Genomic DNA, 19,707 nt, shown 5'->3' with positions numbered 1-19,707 from the left:
CTAGATGGTCCTAGTGGTTCCTTCTAGTCTTACAATTTATGAAAGCCTTACTCTCCTCTGACCTCACAGCGAAACAGGGGTGGTTTTTCCATAGATTTTTAGGCCAGAAGGAACCATTGGGATCACATAGTCTGACCTCCTGCATAACACACGCTGTAGAATTTCTCCCAGTTTCTCCATCAAGCTCATAACTTCTAGCTGAGCTAGAGCATTTTTGATTAAAGACCTCCAATCTTGATTTCATGGGATTGCTTTAAAAATCCCAGCGCTGATGTTCTAAGGGCTCCCCTGGGAGATTAGGCTCTGTCCCGGAGAACTCAGTTCAGTTTCTCCTGCCGCCCACATGGCATTTTTAAACAAGAGTTACCAAACATTTAAACAGGACAGCACGGCCTCCCCACTTCAGCATTCACATTGGACCAATAGCAATTCTGCCTATAGACTTGCTTTAGATCCAACACCAGCTGCACATCACCAGGCTTGTAGTAGACTGAGGATCCTCCCCAGCTATCCATCCCACCCTTTTTGTTTCATTCTGGTCACTGAACTCTTCTCCTTTCCTAGCTTCATATGAGAAAGGCAGTAAAGATCACTTGGCAGACACACTCCAGCCTCGCATAGCTAAATTCACAAGAAAAGACAGACACACGTGAAAGAAAAATCATCACATTCGCAATTCCCTGTGTCAGCAAGAATAATTAATCACGAGCTATGTGTATTACCTGTCCCACAGACAGCCCAAGTCCAAGAAGTCCAGTATGGATCCAAGAAGTCCTGCTCCAAGGTTCAACCTTCTTCAGGCACTTGCTACATACCTCCAGTGCCCAATCCACACCTCTTAAATGTCCATATACAAATATACACCTTGAAATGAGGGATTGGGGTGCAGGTATTCATAGCCTGTTTTTCCTTGTGCATTCCCCCCAGGGGAAGGAGGTAGGAAGTGAATTAAATGCACTTTCCGCTGAGTTTTTGTTATCTGCATCATTAATGCCTCTATTGCAGAAATCCTTCCCTCCAGCCCAATTTCTATCGCAAATGAACTAAAAATATCAAGGTTGCCCTTTAAAAAAAAAAAAAAAAAAAAAGTCTGTGATTTTATTGAGGCTGTCATTATAAACTTCAACACCCAGTGAAGGTTTACAGATTCTGGATTAGGGCTCAAGTTCACAAAGGTTTACTACTCTGGGTTTAAATGAGACTATAAATAATAAAAAAAGAGAGTCAGGAGTCCCAATTTTTAGCATAAAAACAAAACATACAAATCAGCTCTTCATTAGATACCATAAATCAAAGCTACTTTTGAAATAGGAGTCTGACACGCAATATTAAAGTACACAAACCCTAGCATTAAACCTGTGGTAGATAAAGAAGCCAAGTAAGCATGAGTCCAACAAATAGGGAATGCAAAGAAGAGGCTATACAAGGCAAGGATGTTATATCAGGGTTGTATCAAGGCTATTTACTTAGTAATAAGAGAGGCCAAGTTAAAAGGAGCAAGTTATAATGACAGTACTGCCTCCAAAACCCTAGTCCCAAACATCTATCTGAGCTTTATGCTCGGGCCAAATAATGTTGTATATAGTATAGAATGGGGTGGGCAAACTTTTTGGGCTGAGGGCCACATCTGGGTGGGGAAATTGTATGCAAGGCCAGGTTAGGGGTTGGGGTGCGGGAGGGAGTGTGGGAGGGGGAGCGGTGTGCAGGAAGGGGCTCAGGGCAAGGGATTGGGGCAGAGGAGGGGTGCAGACTGCAGGAGGGGGCTCAGGGAAAGGGGTTGGGGTGCAGGCAGGATGCAGCAGGGGGCTCAGGGCAGGGAGTTGAGGTGCACAGGGATGCAGGGTGCAGCAGGGAGCTCAGGGCAGGGAGTTGGGGTACAGGAGGGGTGCGGGTGTATGAGGGGGCGCAGGGCAGGGAGTTGGGGTGCAAGAAGGGTGCGGGGTGTACGAGGGGGCTCAGAGAAGAGGGTTGGAGTGCAGGGTGTGGCAGAGGACTCAGGGCAGGTGGTTGGGGTGAGGGAGGGGTGCGCAGTGCAGGCAGAGGCTTAGGGCAGGGAGTTGGGGAGCGGGGTGCAGGAGGGGTTCGAGCTCCGGGGTGGCAGCAGCACGCACCAGGGCCAGGGCAGGTTCCCTGCATGCCTGCCCTGTCCCTGGCCCCGCACCAGTCCAGGAAGCGTTGCGGCCCCTGGGTGGGGGAAGGGGGGGAGGAGGAAAGGCTCCACGTGCACAGCCCTTGCCATGCCTTCAGGTACCTCCCCCGAAGCTCCCATTGGCCGCGGTTCCCCGTTCCCGTTTTGATACGGTCTCCCACAGTATTCTTGCTGCCAAGTTAAAGAAGTATGGGCTGGATGGACTGTAAGGTGGACAGAAAGCTGGCTAGATCGTCGGGCTCAACGGGTAGTGATCAATGGCTCCATGTCTAGTTGGCAGCCAGTTTCAAGCGGAGTGCCCCAAGGGTCGGTCCTGGGGCCGGTTTTGTTTAATATCTTTATTAATGATCTGGAGGATGGTGTGGACTGCACTCTCAGCAAGTTTGCAGATGACACTAAACTAGGAGGCGTGGTAGATACACTAGAGGGTAGGGATCGGATACAGAAGGACCTAGACAAATTAGAGGATTGGGCCAAAAAAAACCTGATGAGGTTCAACAAGGACAAGTGCAGAGTCCTGCACTTAGGACGGAAGAATCCCATGCACTGCTACAGACTAGGGACCGAATGGCTAGGTAGCAGTTCTGCTGAAAAGGACCTAGGGGTCACAGTGGACGAGAAGCTGGATATGAGTCAACAGTGTGCTCTTGTTGCCAAGAAGGCTAACGGCATTTTGGGCTGGATAAGTAGGGGCATTGCCAGCAGATCGAGGAACGTGATCGTTCCCCTTTATTCGACATTGGTGAGGCCTCATCTGGAATACTGTGTCCAGTTTTGGGCCCCACACTACAAGAAGGATGTGGAAAAATTGGAAAGAGTCCAACGGAGGGCAACAAAAATGATTAGGGGTCTGGAGCACATGACTTATGAGGAGAGGCTGAGGGAACTGGGATTGCTTAGTCTCCAGAAGAGAAGAATGAGGGGGGATTTGATAGCAGCCTTCAACTACCTGAAGGGGGGTTCCAAAGAGGATGGAGCTTGGCTGTTCTCAGTGGTGGCAGATGACAGAACAGGGAGCAATGGTCTCAAGTTGCAGTGGGGGAGGTCCAGGTTGGATATTAGGAAAAACTATTTCACTAGGAGGGTGGTGAAACACTGGAATGGGTTACCTAGGGAGGTGGTGGAGTCTCCTTCCTTGGAGGTTTTTAAGGCCCGGCTTGACAAAGCCCTGGCTGGGATGATTTAGTTGGGAATTGGTCCTGCTTTGAGCAGGGGGTTGGACTAGATGACCTCTTGAGGTCCCTTCCAACCCTGATATTCTGTGATTCTATGGTTCCCAGCCAATGGGAGCTGCGGGGGGCAGTGCCTGTAGGCAAGGGCCCGGGGGCTGCAGGGACGTCGGGCCGGCCGCTGCTGAGAGCGTCACGGAGCCCACGGCGCCACAAGGGGCAATCGCGCAGGCCGGATCCAAAGCCCTGAGGGGGCTGAATCCAGCCTCCGGGCCGTAGTTTGCCCACACCTGCTCTCTCTCTCTCTCTCTCTCTCTAATAGGTCCTGGCTCTCCCTTACCCTTTGTTGCGATCTTCAAGGTGGTGGGACAGTTGGTCTGCAATCCTTCTCTCCAAAGTCTTCAAGTAGTGGCAATCTTTAGGAGCAACCAACTGGCACACTCTCCTTGAGTCTTCAGGAGGCAGAGCACATGGGCCTGCTCTTCCTTACCAAAAAGTTGACTAGTGTCTGCAGGAGGGGAGGGGAGGGAAGGAGTCATGCCAGTCCTCCTTTTCTACAGCAGTGGACTAGGAACTCAATCACCATATAGTGTCTGAACATCTTACAGTAGTGCGTTGGAATGTGACTAACATCTCTCATGTATGGTTTATTCTCCCATCCTCTCCCCAGGGGGAGAAGTGTGTGTGCAGTATAGTGTTCTGCTAGAATATGATTTTTGATATTTTATTTATACCCCTCCACCCTTAGAGAAGACAACATCAAAGAGATACACCTTGTGATTGGAGTAGGAGGTGGCAAGATTTGTAATGGTCTTTTGTTTCTATGAGAGTTTATTCCAGTGTGTCAGATCTGCCCACATGAAAGCTCGGTCTCCTACACAGATGACTTTAACCCTTGCGATCAAAAGTTCCATTGTGCGTCAGAAGTGGAGCTGTTGATCGCAGTCTTTATCCCAGAGCTTTAGTAGGTCTTCAGATGTACTGGGCCCAGGCCTTTGACTGCTTTGAAGATAAGGATCAAGACCTTGAGCTTGACCGGATATTCTGTGGGAAACCACAGTGGCAAGAGGAGGACAGGTCTGATGTGCTTGTGATAGCCCATGTTGCTGTGGAGATGTTCTGGCCCTTTTATGGGGTTGCTGACTCATGATTTTATCATGAATCTTGCAATATCTGGTGTTTGTCTTAAAGCCCCAGCTCCTGGAATCCTTATACTAAGGGAGAATCTAATAAAAGATTTTATGAGCTCTCAGTTGTACAGAAAAACTTGAAAATATCAATACAAAAGGCTCAATACACAGCAGCCAAACAAGAACTCAAAATGTATTTTAAAATAATCTCATGCTTTATTAATGCCTGGGTTTGCCAATATTGCTTATGTTATTCTGGGTTGACAGACCTCAGAACAGTTGTCACTGAAAGGGAATCATGAGACTCACAGTAAAACTAAGGAGTACTGCAGCCATCTGAACTAAAACGACTTATAAATGCATGAATACTGAAGCAATCCAAGATCTCAGAGCTATTCCCATGCACAGGGAGAATTGTTTACTTACTATATGGTAGTGACCTTACAGACATATTGGGAGGATTAATGTTTGTTCAGCACTCTGGGATTTATTAAGTGTTCAGTTATGAGGCATCTGTGTCAGGGGCCATTTTCCTCCCATTTTCTGTTGTCTTGCAGACTTATGCTCACCAGCCTTTGGACCATATTGATAGTTAGACATTAGCATGACTGCAATGAAATTAAATGGCTCGGATGAAACTGATCTACTGTTCTAATGCCAAGGAATTGAGTAGAATGTATTACATTCACAACGCAATGAATTTGCTTTTACACAAGGAGAAAGGTCATGTAGAGAGTCAACTTTCATCTGCTGTAACAAAAATCAATTTGCTTCACAGCAAGTACTTATAGATCCTACATTCTATTAACTTATTGGATTTGTCTGAACCATCTTGACTGTTGTGTGTCTTATATTTTTCCGGGGGCGGGGGGGGGGGGGGAGAGGAAAGTTTGTTAATGGTCGTTCTTTTCACTTGAACTTTGAACTCTAGGAGTTTTTGAAACAGTTGGAAATCTGGCCAAGACCAAAATCGCTATAATATGGAGTAAGAGTAAGTTATGTTAGTAGCTTTTACATGCATCTGCACTCTTTTCTCTACAAGCAAGTAGCCTTAGGAATTAATACTTTCTATACTCTACCATTTATGCCAATTGCAGATGGGAGCTATTAAATTAATTGACCTGATTCATACCCACAGACATTTTTTACAAAGATATGTGCCCCAGTAGGTAACTCACCCTTCCTGTTGTCTATCATACACATGGTGGTAAAATCCTCCCTTGTATTTTACTCAATCAGCTTGTTGAAACAGTGTCAGAGGAGCTTCTACTAGAAACCCAATGAGGACTTAGATCAGGTCAGAGCACCACAGATATGATTTTCATTGTGAAACAGCTTCAGAAAAAACTCATTGAGCAAAACATGGAACTCTATGCTGTTTTCATTGACCTAAAACAAACATCCAGCACCGTGAGCAGTAACAGTCTCTGGAAATTTTTTAGAAAAGTTTGGCTGCCCCACCAAATTGGTTAACATCACACGTCAAATCCAGGTTGTGTCAGCAGCAACAAGAGCTGGGTTCAGTATCTAGGGGTTCCTCTAACATTACAAAACAGAACCGTCTCGAGCCCCCACCCAGAAATCTGGAAACCCTAAAGACCATCCCTGGGTGCCTTTAAGAGGCAACACTTCCCCACTCATAAGCACTGAGTTTGCATATAACAAAAGAAAACGTTTACCAACAGGGAGATGCAACTCAGCATTAATTTCAGAAAACACTTCAACAATAATTCAAAAATATGCAAGCCATAAGTAAACACCTGCCCACAGTATCTTGGGCAGTGGCCCTTTGCCTCCGTTTCCCATCTTGCAGTGTGACTGTCTGACAGACGAATGTCCCTTTAACATGTCACTCCAGTGGGCTGTCAGAAGTCAGTGAAGGGGTTCACCTCCTACCCCTGGGGGGAGGGGGATGTCAAGCAATGCTGCTGCTCACTACTATCACTCTTCTCTCTGCCCCTGCTTGCCTCACCATTGTCACTGCTGCCACGTGCCATTCACCACCACCTTTCTCTGCTGCTGCATGCCGCTCGCTGCTGCCTCGGCCTCTAGCTGCAAGGCCGTGCTCTGAGGTTCCACCACTTAGCCCACTTCTTAGTGATTTCAGCTCCTAGTGATTTCACCGGGTATTGGGGAACCTCACTGCTGCTGCATCCTCGGCATTGTGTTTCACAGCAACACTGTCCCCCATACCAGGTCCAAGGTTCAGCCCCCTAGACCTGTTCATCTCTAGTGATCATTGCGCAGAAACAAGGACTCTAAACTGACTCAGATCATCTCAGTCAGTGAGCGAATCAAATGGTATAGGGGACTCTTTAAACAGAGCTCAGGTAGGAACACCTGTCCCCACCCCCTCTGACTTCCAGGAGGATTTGACATCACTGCTCCCTGCTAAAGTAAATTCTAACCCAAAACTGATCATTTTGGCAAAGCAGGTCTGTCTGCTGATCCCCTGGGCAAAGTAGGTGTGCTGGATCAGGTGGGCACTCACCTCGGGTCTCAACTACAGTCTCCTCCTGAGGTCCTTTTCCCCAGTTCATGAATACCCTGGCTTACATGTGACTGGTAAAGTACTCTCATGTGATGGCCTCTCTAAACCATTGCCCATGTCTAATGAGATGAAACGAGGCTGTCAAGGTTCCTTCCCCATTTTGAACTCTAGGGTACAGATGTGGGGACCTGCATGAGAACCTCTAAGCTTAACTACCAGCTTAGATCTGGTTTTGCTGCCACCACCCAAATTATTTATGAGTTATTTGGGAAACTCTGTCTACCTCCCCACCAGAATATCTCCCTCCCAAGTACTATAACACTTTCCTGGGTAGCCTTGAGAGACTTCTCCACCAATTTCCTGGTGAACACCAATCCAAACCCTTGGATCTTAAAACAAGGAAAAATCAATCAGGTTCTTAAAAAGAAGGCTTTTAATTAAAGAAAGAAAGGTAAAAATCATCTCTGTAAAATCAGGATGGAAATAACTTTACAGCATAATCAGATTCAAAGAGCCCAGAGGAACCGCCTCTAGCCTTAGGTTCAAAGTTACAGCAAACAGAGATAAACCCTCTAGCAAAAGGAACATTTAGAAGTTGAGAAAACAAAGATAAACCTAACACACCTTGCCTGGCTGTTACTTACAAGTTTGAAATATGAGAGACTTGTTCAGAAGATTTGGAGAGCATGAATTGATGTCTGGTCCCTCTTAGTCCCAAGAGCGAACAACCCCAAAAACAAAGAGCACAAACAAAAGCCTTCCCCCCACCAAGATTTGAAAGTATTTTGTCCCCTTATTGGTCCTTTGGGTCAGGTGTCAGCCAGGTTACCTGTGCTTCTTAACCCTTTACAGGTAAAAGGATTTTGGTGTCTCTGGCCAGCAGGGATTATGTACTATTGTACACAGGAGGGCTGTTACCCTTACCTTTATAGTTATGACAGAGGCAGTGTGCTGGGACCAATCCTCTTTGCTCTCTTCTTCGCAGCTGTTCTGAATTACGCAACTGACAAGCTTTATAAGGGCAGTACATGAGGTACAGAACTGGTGGAAAACTCTTCTGTCTCCAAAGTCTCATGGCAAAGACAAAAAAAGTCCTTGAGGAACTCATATGTGAAGCCCTTTTTGTGGATGATTGTGTTCTACTTAGTCACAATGAAAGCAACATACAGTTTATTCTTCACAGGTTATCTGAAACAACTAAACAGTTTGGAACCACTATCAGCCCAGAAAAAAACAAAGTCCTCTTCCAATCAGCCCCATTAACCACTACCAGTGAGCTAAACATTACCACTGATAGTATAAAATTAAAGACCATCGATCACTTTACATACCTTACCAGAACCATTGCAAGTGACGGTTCCCTGGATCAAGAAATATCAAACAGAATACAAAAGGCAAGCCAGGCTTTTGGAAGACTTCAGCATAGGATACTCAACCTGCATATCATCAAACTGTCAACAAAACTCAACTGAAGAAGAGCTCGGTGTTGCTCGGAAGCTTGTCTCTCTCACCACCAGAACCTGGTACAATAAAAGATATTATCTCCCCACCTTGTCTCGCTAACAAAACTGATGATATACAGTAAAAGCCCTGTACCAACTGGAAAGCTCTATAAACTGGCATTTCTAAGCTTCACAGAAAGTCCAGTTCGTAGTCAAGTTGGCATGGGGCCAGCAGGCTCCCTACCTGGCTCCATGTGACTCCCCGGAAATGGTGACATGTCCCTGCTGCTCCTAGGTGGAGGAACAGCCACAAGGGGTTTGGAGTGCGGGAGGGGGTGTGGGGCATGGGCTCTGGGAGGGAGTTAGGGTGCAGGATGGGGCTCAGGGCAGGGTGTGGGAGGGGGCTCGGGGTGCCAGATTTGGGGGGCGCTCACCTTGGGCAGCTCCCTGCAAGCAGTGACCTGTCCCAACTGATCCTAAACGGAGGCGTAGCAAGTGGCTCTGTGCGCTGCCTCCACCCACAGGCACTGCCCCTGCAGCTCCCATTAGCCGTGGTGGCCAGCCAATGGGAGCTGTGGAGCCATCACTTGGGGCGGGGTAGAGGCAGTGCATGGAGCCTCCGTGGCCATTCCTCCACCTAGGAACAGCAGGGACTGGCTCCTGCTTGTGGAGAACCACCTGAGGTGAGCGCCCCCTCCCCCCCGAATCTGGCACCCCGTGCCTCCTCCTGCGCCCCAACCCCTAGCCCCGCACCCAAATTCCCTCTCTCTTAGTTAACTGGCATTTTTCACTTACCGGCACCCCCCATTCTCCCAACACACTGGATAAAAATAATTTTACTGTACAATGCCTCAGTGTTTGTATCCCTTTTATACTGATATAAAGCATGGACAACTCACTGAAGACACATCAAGAAACTTGAAAAGTATCACATGCTGTCTTTGCTCTATTCTGAAGGTTGGTTGGCAAGACAAAGTTTCAGACATTAACATTGTTGAAAGAGCAAAAACAACCAGCATCAAGGCAATGATTGGCAATGATCAGTTTAGATGAATAGGTCATGTTACCAGAATGGGTGATGATAGACTCTCAAAGAAAGTCTTCTTCAGCAGATTGAAACATCTTTAAGCAGAATCTCAAGTCATATGGAAAAAATATTGATAACTTCAAAGACACAGCCTAGGACAGATCTGAATTGAGACCGACTATCACTAAGATTGTAAACACTTTGAGAAAGACAGAGGCAAAAACATGATTGAAAAAAGGGCCAAACATCATGCCAATTCTTCAGTGACAGCCTACACCTTCCATCTGACATCTGTTCATGACCTTGCTCCTAAAACAGCCACAAGAGAACACACATGATGTGATTGTCAGATACGACAATAAACATATAATACATGTGCTGTTACCCTGAAATCAGCACATGGGTTGCTCTCAAGTCTATCTTAACAGCAGTTTGCATCTCTGCCACAACATGAGGGGAAAGCAAACAAGAGGAGCAGATAAAGGAAAAAGATGGGAACGGCAAAGAAGATTCTTATGATGTAACTCAGACTCTCTTGACTGGATTCCCACCCCTAGGAATCAGTCAAACAACTGACAAGTGGATCACCAGCATCTTCCACACAGTTCTGCACATCTGGCACAAAGATGTTCTCTTTTTTGCTCAACATCTTCAATAATGATCTGATGATGGGATGAATTGCACCCTCAGCAAGTTTACAGACAACACTAAGTTGGGGAGAGAGGTAGATACGCTGGAGGGTAGCAATAGAGTCCAGAGTGACCTAGACAAATTTGAGAATTGGGCCAAAAGAAATCTGATGAGGTTCAACAAGGACAAGTGCAGAGTCCTGCACTTAGGATGGAAGAATCCCATGCACTGCTACAGGCTGGGGACCAACTGGCTAAGCGGCAGTTCTGCCGAAAAGGACCTGGGGATTACAGTGGACGAGAAGCTGGATATGAGTCAACAGTGTGCCCTTGTTGCCAAGAAGGCTAACGGCATATTGCATTGCCAGCAGATTGAGGGAAGTGATTATTCCCCTCTATTCGGCATTGGTGAGGCCACATCTGGAGTATTGCGTCAGTTTTGGGCCCCCCACTAGAGAAAGGATGTGGACAAATTGGAGAGAGTCCAGCGGAAGGCAATGAAAATGATTTAGGGGGCTGGGGCACATGACTTACGAGGAGAGGCTGAGGGAACTGCGTTTATTTAGTCTGCAGAAGAGAAGAGTGAGGAGCGATTTGATAGCAGCCTTCAACTACCTGAAGGGGGGTTCCAAAGAGGATGGAGCTAGGTTATTCTCAGTGGTGGCAGATGACTGAACAAGAAGCAATGGTCTCAAGTTGCAGTGGGGGGAGGTCTAGGTTGGATATTAGGAAAAACTTTTTCACTAGAAGGGTGGTGAAGCATTGGAATGGGTTACCTAGGGATGTGGTGAAATCTCCATCCTTAGAGGTTTCTAAGGCCCAGCTTGACAAAACCCTGGCTGGGATGACTTAGTCGGGGTTGGTCCTGCTTTGAGCAGGGGGTTGGACTAGATGACCTCCTGAGGTCTCTTCCGACCCTAATCTTTCTATGATTCTATGAATTTTTAGTAGCTATCTAGAGAATGATGAGCCAAAGTTCTTTTGGAGAAGATCTCTCTCTTCACCACCACACACACAGTAGTTTCATAGAGTCCATGTTCATCAATGCTAATCAGAATAATGTTCCCTTATGACAAACTCTGTGCTTGAATAAAGAGCAACTAATTTACTATCAAGCACTTTTTCTTCTGAACCTCAACCCTGTCAGTGCCAAAGTAACCAACCTGCTCTCTAACTTGGTTGGAAGTGAATTAAGCTACATTGAGTTAACACTACTATAATTTTGAATGAAAGTGTACACACAGAGGTTTAATGCAGTTTAACTAATCCACTTTAAATTCATACCTTTAGATGAGTGTCCCCATGTTGACAAACCCTGTGAGATGAGGGATTAAGTGGGAATGTGTCATACTGCCTTCTACATGTTATCTATTGTTGCCTCCACAACAACTGTTGGTCTCTTTTTACCATCAGTTCAGTGGAGAAAGGAGGCATGGTGGGAAGAGGCAGCAGCCCATTGGTGTTGCACATGAAGACATCTTATCTCAGGCTGGGAGCCATCACTAAAACTATATTGCTGTTCAGTGGGCAATTTAATGGGCATACCTCAGCGATGTTGGACCTAGTAGCAGAAGAGTTGAAAGCATCCCCTGTTATCCATTTGCAAACAGGGCCAGCTCCAGGCACCAGCCTAGCAAGCAGGGGCCTGGGGCGGCCAATGAAGAGGGGGGCGGCACGTCCGGCCCTTTCGGCGGCAACTCGGCGGTGGGGCCGTCACTCCCCCTGGGAGCAAAGGACCTGCCACCGAATTGCCGCCGTAGAATGAAGCGGCGGTAGAGCTGCCACCGCGATCGTGGCTTTTTTTTTTTTTTTTTTTTTTTGCGCGCTGCTTGGGGCGGCAAAAATGCTAGAGCCAGCCCTGTTTGCAAAGGTTATGGATGATGGCCCAGATTTGTAGATCTTGCAAGAATGGGACATTGTCAACTCCCTACAAACTTTTGTTTTGCACTGAGTCTTAATACTTCTGTACCAAACAAAAATACACAAGAGGCCCATCCTGGTGTCCGACCCTACATATAGGCTCCACCTACAGTACAAACGGTGTGATTCCCAGCTCACATACATATACTGTACATCAACAAGAGCAAGTATAAGTAGCAGCGTAGCAACAGAGGCAGCAGCAGCACAGCTTAGCCACGCCGAGTACAAACCCACCTGAACCCCGTGGGTACGTACTCAGCACAGCTAAGCCATGTCTCTGCTGCCACTACCCCCCTACACTACTATTTGTACTTGTGGTAGTTCTCATTAAGCTACTGCGAGTAAATGCATGCAAGCTGTAGATCACATGCCTGGCTCATAGTGCAGATGTAGCCATAGATTCTATGGCTATGGCTGAATGAGTAACCAAGACAGACACCCAAGTGTGTATTATCCTCCATTTCACCATTTACAGATGGCAATACAGCGCGTGCATGCATAGCAGAGATTAAAAATGTTCCCCTTTTTTTTGTCCTGTTTGTGTAAAATAGAGATGGACTGGCCAATTTTGGAAGAAATAAAAGCCCCTTCAACTTTCACCCATTTCTAGTACTGAATCATTTTGCATTTTCTAACAATGTTCAGATAAACTTATTTCATTTCCACTTTTGAACTGTGACAAGAACTGGAGGTACATTTGCAGCTGTGACTGCTGTGAGAATTATTGGTAATCATGAGTGAAAGGCTGCTCATATGAGACTTCCTGCAGTCTCAAGAGGTTTGGGAGCTTCCACGTGATTTGTCCATCAAGAACAAGCTCTACCCATCACTAGCTCACTTGTCACTGGCAGCATTTGGTAAATGACAAGCTGTTTATTGAGAAGAATGAATCCATCTGTCTCAAAAATCAAAGAAAAAACAATGAGATACTCTGAAACACTAAGTAGCATTTCATTCACAATGGTCCCTAAATCTCACTTCTTTCATAAAGTCTTTCTATAATAACACAAATTCATAAATCTTTTAAAACTGGACCCATAAGAGACCCAAAATATTTCAGATAAAGACAATGCAATGATTATCTGAGGCTAATTGTATTCATGTAGGAACTATGGTTTTCATACATGCACAGCATCATGTACGCCTATAAGAGCTATATGCAGGCTGAATAAAGAAGAATGAAAACAAACAGATTCCTATTGGTATGTGACTAGTTTATTATATATTTCTCTGTGCTAATAATAAACATCAGTACACTATAAATTAGCAAGAATAAATAAGATTATATCACTTTTTCTACCCTCAGGTATATCCATGATATAAAAATGTTATTTCAGTACTAAAAACTTGATTCATTATTTTTCAAACACAAGCTCTCTCAGGGGAACAATCGATATTGTAAAAGGAGTTTGATTGCCTGTTCCCTATGTTAAAAAAAGAAAGGATGCTTAAGTAATTTTGAAGCCAAGTAAATAAATAGGAAAAAAATACACTATCCTCAATTTCCTGTTAATTTCCTTTCAATAAAATGTTGTTTGCTGTGCGCATCAATGCTGTTTGTGTAGAAGTGATTGTCCAAACAGGTTTTCCACTGACAGGTATCTGCTAATGGCTCACACAGCTTCCATAACACATTCGTTAATTAATGTAATATACTGTGGGATCTGTATAGTATATGTCACAAAAGGTAACAATCTGCACTGGATAAAAGAAAGTTTTAATTATTCTTCAACTTAAAAGCTTTAGTTTGTTACCTTTTTGTAGTCAGTATTGAGAAAATTTCCTTTGCTATTATATGAGCCTCCAGCTGGTGTTCTTGAAGGTTTGTTATTTCATACCCTTTGTTGTCTTCTGAATCATGAACATAAAAGCAAGATAACAAATGAAGGTGAAGAAACTTAATCTAGAAGCCCAGCAGAGGTCAATCTGGTAAGTGAAACTTCATGGCAAGAAAACATGTGGTCTGCTGCTTGTACCACACAGTTTGGATGACAGGATGATGAACTCTGATATCTGAAATGCATTCACATTGGAGATGGCCTATTTGTGTTCATTGCCAAACATCTGTCTCAATCTTTTCCCAAGAAAAAAGTGATACTGCAGTAAAACTGGCATTATTTAACTCAAGCTTCTTTGTGAAAAAACTACCATATGTAACTGGAAGAGAGCTGGCTGGAAAAAAAGGTTTCTGCCTTCTCCTCCTCCCCTACCTCACCCAAGGAATTTTGGAAATTATTTGACTTTTCAGCTAAAAATTGAAAAGTGAATTCGAGCTGGGGAGCCCAGCACATAGAGGAGAAGAGGAGCACAAGCTACCAAAACGACAACTGTCATGAGACACTGCTATGGCATATCTGAATCAATTTTGTTGTCAAAAACTAAACACCTGAAAAACGTCAGCCAAAAACAAGGACAAAATAAAAAGCCACAACACAACCCTATGTTGTGAGATGTTCCATAGAGAGCAGAGACGTTTCATGAAAAATTTCACTTAGTCAAAGACCCAATTTTCCATCAAAAGATAACTTTCACAGAAGATTTTTGACGGGCCCAAAATGGGAACCTGAAGTAAACTTTTCCCTACTGGGAAAAGGGAGGCGGGAGAACAACAACTAGATCCCGTCCAGCTATAGTATCAACATGCCAATAACTACATTCAACTCGGTTTCTTCTTTTCATCAAGCCTGGACAGAACAGCTTCTCTTCTCTTCCAGTGCCTGACAGAGATAGGCAGAGAGTGCTTGGATGAAAGTTAAGTGGTTTACATTAACTCCAGTTAAGACTGATCAAAACAATCATAATCCAGTTTATCTGCATTAAAATAAACTATTAGAAAATGGAAGTGGAAAACAGAAAGACAGGATAAGGCCCGTTCTCACTGATGCTCAAGCAATGCACAGCAGTTACACACACATTAATACTCATGGCCAACATCATTTGGACGTCATCTGTTCTAACCCACCAAGAAACTCTCTGATGGGCTTCCCAAAGAGTTGAAAGCAAATGTTTTTTTTTAAATCCTCACGTTGAACAAGTTCATTTAAAAACAAACAAAAAAAAAGACCTTTGTTCACTCTCTAAGCCATGGTTTCCTCTTTTATTAACTTTCACATATCTGTCTAGCAACAATGCCAACATCCTTTAAATGCACTGGATATTACTGTTCCATTGTGGAAGCTCTTCCACATAATAGTCACTTATCTCTGTGGTTATGATTGCCCTACAAGCCATTGCTTGAAGATCTGTATCAGTCTCATAAAACATATTGTCTTACTGCATGTCCTCATAGTATAAAATTGTCAGTGGATGAAGCTACCATAAAAAAAGGTAGATAATTATCATTTGGCCGTGGATCTGCTTGGAGCCACATTAATTTCTGCATGGACTTCTCCTTGGAAAGCCACAGGATTTTAAGGGGATCATGCCATATAGAACAGCTGCTTCTTCAGCTACCACATCTTTGACCACACACAACCCAAGCTGTATGCGGTTTGTGGTGTCACATGTCCATAGCGCCTCCCCTCCACTTTCCTTATTTTCTCTCCATACTGTCCAAAGGCTGTTAATCCTTCTTCACTTGAGCCAGAGCTATCAGCCAGCCATGGGTATGACCACAATCAACCCTTGTTTCATCTAATAATCTCTACCACTGCACAGCTACCATGAGCCTAGTTTTTAGGTGCATTAACACTCTCCACGATGCAGAACAGAGCCTACTTTGCATTGTTTGGTGTTTCTCCCTTACAATAATTGCTACTATTCTGCCATCCTAAGAGGATTTTCTCTTCTTCCCCCCTCCCACCAGTTCACACAGTTGGTGGGTCAGAAGACCTGGAACTGTTGACGCCAATTAGCTCCACAAAAAATGCAGACCCCTTTTACAGATGAGGGATGTTTGCTTTTGTACTAAGTGCAAAATTCTTGCAAACTTCGCATACATTTTAAATTCCAAAATAACTTCGCAATAATAGTTCTGAAAACAAAAATGGTTTGGTTCCCCTCCAAAAAACTCAGGTTTGAAAAGTAGAAGATTACAGCAGCTGCTTCATTCTAGAAAAATCCTCTCAAAATACCCAGTTTCTCTCTTTTAATTAGGACTGCTCCAAGAAGCCTGTAAACTGAGGGGGTTGCTTGTCCAAATGATTTGTTTGTCATTAAATTCCAAAACTGTCTCTTATGCAAATGGATAAATGTAATAAAAATGGTTCTGTACTTAGACTCATAGACTTTGAGGCCAGAAGGAACCATCATGATCATCCACTCTGACCTCCTGCATATTGCAGGCCACAGAACCTTACCAACCACGCCAGAAGTAGGCCTATAACGTCTGTCTGAATTACTGACGTCCTCAAATCTTGATTTAAAGACTTCAAATTACAGAGAATCCACCATTTACTCTAATTCAAACCAGCAAGTGACCCAGGCCCTGTGCTACAGAGGAAAGCAACAACAACAACAAAAACAGAGTCTCTGCCAATCTGACCTGAGGGAAAATTCCTTCCCAGTCCCAAATATGGTGATCAGTTCGACCATGAACATGTGGGTGAAACCCACAAGCCAAACACCTGAGAAAGAATTCTCTGTAGTAACTCAGAACCCTTATCTAGTGTCCCATTACCAGCCATTGGAGATATTTGCTAATAATAGTCACAGATGGGCCATATGTCATCGTATGCAACCTCATCATACCATCCCCTCTATAAAAACTTATCAAGCACAGTCTTGATTTTGCCCCCACTGCTCCCCTTGGAAACCTGTTCCAGAACTTTACTCCTGTGATGGTTAGAAACCTTTGTCTAATTTCAAGCCTAAAGTTGTTGATGGCCAGTATATATCCATTTGTTCTTGTGTCCACACTGGCACTTAACTTAAATAATTCCTCTCCATCCTCTGTGTTTATCCCTCCGATGTATTTATAGAGAGCAATCATATCTCCCCTCAGCCTTTGTTTAGTTAGGCTAAACAAGCCAAGCTCCTTAAGTTTCCTCTCATAAGGCAGGTTCTCCATTCCGGTGATTTCCCTAGTAGCCCTTCTCTGCACCTGTTCAGTTTGAATTCCTCTTTCTTAAACATGGGGGACCAGAACTGCACACACTATTCCAGATGAGGTCACACCAGTGTCTTACCTATCTTTACTGGAAATAGCTCACCTAACGCATCCTAGGATTGCATTTGCTTTTTTCACAGCCACATCACATTGGTGGCTCACAGTCAACCTATGATAGACCAATACACCCAGGTCTTTTTTCCTCTGTTGTGTCCAAGTCCCCAGTTTGTGGCAAAAATTCTTCTTGTTAGACCCTAAATGCATAACCTTGCAAATTACACTATTAAATGTCATCCCATTTCTATTACTTCCATTTTCAAGGTTGTCCAAATCTTCTTGTAGGAGGGCTAGTCTGCACTAGAAAGGCTACAGCGGTACAGCTGAACCAATGCAGCTGTGTCGCTGTAGCGCATCTGTTGAAGACACTCTATGCCCCCAAGTTTACCGATTCATTTAAAATCCTTGCTATTGGACTTGCAATTTCATGTGCCATTCCCTTTAATATTCTTACTTGCTGTAATGTGGCTCCACTCACCACACTAGCGCCTCCTGCTGGAGATTAGCTCTGCAGGTCAGTATACTCTCTCCTGATGGTGCCTCACCTGCTGTCACTTCTGCTCCTGGACCCACATCACTCCAAGAATCACAGTGTCCTCTTTGTGGCACGGCCAGAGGCGAGTTCTGCAGTCCAACTGTCCTGCCACTTCCCCACTTCCTACAGCCAATTGTCCGGCCACTTCCCTGTGGTCCCATCACCCTCTTTGCCCTTGCCTCAGGGCCTCAGCCTGCAAATCCCAGCAGCCAACCAGGAGCTCTCTCTAGCTCCCCCGGTCCCCACTAGCAGCACTGCTTTGTTCAGGGTGCTAGCTTTCATCTGCCTCCCTCCTGGAGCTCCAGGGAGTAACTGAACCTGCTCTGCCCTGCAGCTCTTCTTATATGGGCCTGCCAGGCCCTGCTTGACTGCTCCTCCCAGCCCCTCTCTAATTGGCTGCCTCCTGCAGAGTCTCCCTAAGGCTCTATTAACCCCTTAGAGGTCAGTGTGGGGCCAACGCCCCATCACAATTGCCTGCACGAGAAATTCCATTAAAAGACCATTAATAACCTGAGGAGTTCTAGAGCTTTGAATTGGGAGACAAATTGGGCAGTTTGCAAAGTAGATCAAGTTTTGACTCTAAAAGCAACTCTAAAAATGAATACAATACTGAACAGATCGGAGTAAATGTCAGAAAGATAATAAGTCCTTTCCCCAAAGAGTTTACTGTCAGAAGGCACATGTGAAATAGAAATAAAACAGAACACACACTGAATGGTGTATGGGTTTTTAATCCTAGAGATGAGAGTGTACTAGGAATATTTTAAATTATTGTTCACTCATATTCTAAAACCAACCTCTGGTCAGTATTCATGTCTTTGTGAATATTCAAGACCTCAAATATTTATGAATACTCAGTAAAAGCAAGAATCAATTTCTTATTGTATATTTGATTGCAGAAGTCACAATACACCCTGTTTTGGTTTGCTACATATGTAACAGGCTACAAGTTTGTGTTTATCCCTCTGATGTATTTATAGAGAGCAATCATATCTCCCCTCAGCCTGAGAACTGTTTGGAGAATGAGGGGGAAAAAGGGCAACATTCGTAAAATGAATAATTCATTGTGACTTAGTCACTCATTCCTATTTTATACAAGAATACTCTATCTACCAGGGCTATAGGAAAGTCTGAGATACATTATCAGTGGAATTTTCTTGACAGAGTTTACCATCTGTAGTAGAGACTTATACAGCTTGGCTTTAGGCCCATCCATTGGCTCACCTAGCCTCAGGGCACTGTCTCTGCTTCTTCTCAGATGGTCAACCACCAGCTCCCATTGCAGGTAGGTCACTGAGGTGACTTAGCACTCCAGTAAAGTCACAAGAATTCACTCCTTCCAGAGTTACATCAAAGTCCAAAGGAAAACACCAAAGTCAGTCCTCTGCCCTGGACCCTTACCAGGCAGAGCCCTTCATCTAAGAGTCTGTCCCCATCCCCAACATTCTTTAGTCTTGTTGCTGACTCCAATTTCCAGCCCTCCTAGTTTCCAATCAGTCCCTTCTCCATCTAGTGGTACAGGGATAGCTATGCACCTCAAGAAGAGGCAGAATAGGAGGATCCTACACACATCTTTTTATCATTTCCCACCCATGGGACCCTACCTAGTTGAGCTATCAGCCCCTGTAACACAAACTGCCCTGTCTTTCTTTCCCGGCACCCCTTCCTATGGGATCAGCCTGGCCCCTTGCTAGCCTTCTGCTCATTAATAAGCACTCTGCTTATCTCCAGGTCCCGTCACAGGCTACACCTACATCTTCCAGAAGTCCACTGTAATTCCTAATCACATGCTCGCCCTTGTCACATGGCCCCTTACACACCCTCCCTTCCTCTGGGGAGGCAGGTTAGATGAACACAGGTGAGAGTGAGCCCCAGCTCCCTGAAAGGGCCGTCCTGCAACATCCTTATTTCCTGCTTTCTGTATAACTGCACTTTTTGAGTGTAGCAACAGAGTTTAAAATGAAAGAGAGTGCAGGGAATCACCACTCCCTCTCTATAGGCAGAGAGAGCATTCCACTCCACTCCTCCCCCTGGCTCAAGGAAGCACAGCTGCCCCAGAGTTCCCTCTCTTTACCGGCTCACAAGGCAAGGACCCACAATGGGTCTGAGCA

The 19,707-nt window shown here is 44.9% G+C and overlaps 1 protein-coding gene across 2 annotated transcripts in view; it reads right to left on the bottom strand.

Moving 5' to 3' along the window:
• Positions 1–19,707, bottom strand: part of ADAMTS12 (ADAM metallopeptidase with thrombospondin type 1 motif 12) — a 284,930-nt gene that overhangs the window by 193,250 nt on the left and 71,973 nt on the right. The gene's annotated exons all lie outside the window — the stretch shown is intronic.

This window comes from Malaclemys terrapin, chromosome 6 (genome assembly GCF_027887155.1).
Source record: "Malaclemys terrapin pileata isolate rMalTer1 chromosome 6, rMalTer1.hap1, whole genome shotgun sequence".
NCBI classification, from domain to species: domain Eukaryota; kingdom Metazoa; phylum Chordata; order Testudines; family Emydidae; genus Malaclemys; species Malaclemys terrapin.
Note: the sequence above shows the minus strand (reverse complement) of the source record. Positions and strands in the feature narration are given on the sequence as shown.